This window comes from Triticum aestivum, chromosome 1B (genome assembly GCF_018294505.1).
Source record: "Triticum aestivum cultivar Chinese Spring chromosome 1B, IWGSC CS RefSeq v2.1, whole genome shotgun sequence".
In the NCBI taxonomy this organism is placed as follows: Eukaryota; Viridiplantae; Streptophyta; class Magnoliopsida; order Poales; family Poaceae; genus Triticum; species Triticum aestivum.
In genome coordinates, this window is record NC_057795.1 from 205,607,365 (window position 1) to 205,609,836 (window position 2,472).

Sequence of the window (2,472 nt, forward strand, 5' to 3'; positions counted from 1 at the left end):
GAAGGACACGTCTAGTTGGAAGGTCTCGGGGCATACACGTAAACAAATATAAAAGTTAATACGTGCCTCCAACTAATATAGTAGTAGTAGAGTACTTAGACATGTACTCCATAAAATCAGCGTGCATTGCACGTACAACATTTAGTGGTAGTACGTAGTAAGAGACAAATGCCGCCCAAGAGTTCCCTTCTCGACCTACTTTTGGGTGTTTGGTAGAGTGTATGGAGGGTGCATGAGTCCACACTAGTTTAGCACAAATACACTAGAAGCATGCATGAAGAGAGCATGCATGAAGAGGGGTGTTGGTTTGAGCATGCGTGAAGAGGGAACAACTATGCTGAGACGAGAACGCAACCAAACACACCCTGTATGCCACGCATGTTCATAACATTTGTGCCTTTCTACTTCACTTACTGTGCTACATTACTCAGGTTCGTACGTCCACTCCTGGGTACATGTCCGTCTCGTAGTTCCAGTGCCACATGTTCTTCATATAGGTGGAACGATCATTGCATAACACGTGCGCCTTGATGCTAGATGTCTCGCGTGTTGGCAAAAGGATGAACAAAGCTCACATAAAAAAATAGAGTGAAGAACATAGATTCCGAACGACCAAGAAGGAGCAAGGAACCTCGTGGTGGAGCGTCTGCACTCATAATATTTAATATTATTCAGCGATATAAAATTAACCAATCATCTCCACAGTGGACTGGAAGAGTACGAAACACGGCAGCCCAGTGTAGTTACATCATACACTAGTACATGGCTAACCCACGCTATCACCATATTTCTTGGCTTCCTTGCGACACCTATCTCTAGTAATCCAGCAGCCTGTATCGCTTCTCCCTCCTCGTCTCTATCAAAGTTCGGCGGGCTGGCGTTTCTGCCGTCTATTGAGGTCGGTTAACTATCACATGTTAGCGACATGCCAAGAGCATTCTAAAAAAAATTCCTTTCACGTTCCGTTTTCAAAAAGAAAAAAATCCTTTCACGTACGAATTTGCATGTATGCTTTGAGCAACTTGCATGTCCTATACTGCTCCTGTTTGATACTCTAACTTAGCTAGAGGTTAGACTAACTCATGACTAACCCTGAACTAACTGTAGCCAAAGAGGTGTTTGGGTGACAGGGTTAGATTGACAATAAATGCACTTCATGGAGAGAGAAAAGTGATTTTTCAGTGGTCCCAATGAGAACTATCTCCAGTTAGCACCTCTTGGGTGGGATAGTTTTTTTTGGTGGGTTCGGTGCAACTTGCTCCAATTTAAACCCTCATGCTTGGATACTTTAGGGCTATTTGAGCCCCAACTAGCTCAAACTAACTCTAACCCATGGATCCAAACAGGGCCTATGGCCAGTCTCGACGCGGAGCAGTCGCGTGCACCGGGAAGCGGCGCTCTCTCGGCCGTCGCGCCACTTCAATGCCGGCACCAGTGAGAGGTCGCCTCCGCTCTGGCCGGGCATTAATGTGGCACTGACGCTCTAGGCGACACTGACCGTTTCACACGGGAAGCACACGCTGGCAAGGGAGTATAGGTTTTGAACCGTTTCAGGTGTAGTAGTAATGGTAGTTTGTAAAACTACTCAATTATTGCACCGAGTTTCCTAAGAAATTGTGGTAAAAAACGTTACTCCACAGCCCGCTTCCCTTCTCCTTCCTGCTCGTGATTTACGTGGCCATGCTAACGTGGTTGTGTCAAAAAAATATCACTTCCTGCTCGTGATTTGCGTTATATAATTACAAGCAAGATTCTCGTGCATTGCACGGAACATCAATATGCATTTTTTTTACAAAACACATGTTGTGATTGACCCATGCAAGAGTAATCCCATGTGTAAAAACTAATGATATCTCGAGAATTTTATCGGAAAACTAGTATCTCGAGAATGTCATCAAAAAAAATGAAAGATGAGAGATAATGCGAGGAGGAGTGGAGCGTGGTGGTGACTGGTGGTGGGAATGGGCGGAGGCATGGGGATGGACGGCGCCGGTAGGCGGCAGCGGCCACCATGCATGCTAGATTGTTCCAAAGACTTATTCCTTTTTTAATTGCTGAGCAATGAGGTTGCGGGAGATAATGATGTGGAGAGAGGTGCGAGTATCTTTTGTAAAATTATCATAGTTCGCTTCCTATCTGTCAGATATAGATCATACGGTCTGTATTACAAGATGGCAGGCACACCAACATCGCCAACTCGTTTTTTATAAGGGTATAAAGATATACAGATGATTAGTTTGCTGACTACTAAAGTAAAGTGGAATCTGTCCATGTTATGCAAGTAAATAAAGGTGATTGTTTATCATATGGGTAAGGTTGGATGAAGGGTGGTAGGAACAAATGCTCCGCCTAGAGCATGTGTGTGTGAGATGGAGTCTTAGTGTGTGTGGTGTGTGTGTGTGTGTGTGTGTGTGTGTGTGAGAGAGAGAGAGAGAGAGAGGAGAGAGAGAGATGGAGTCTTAGTTTGTGTGT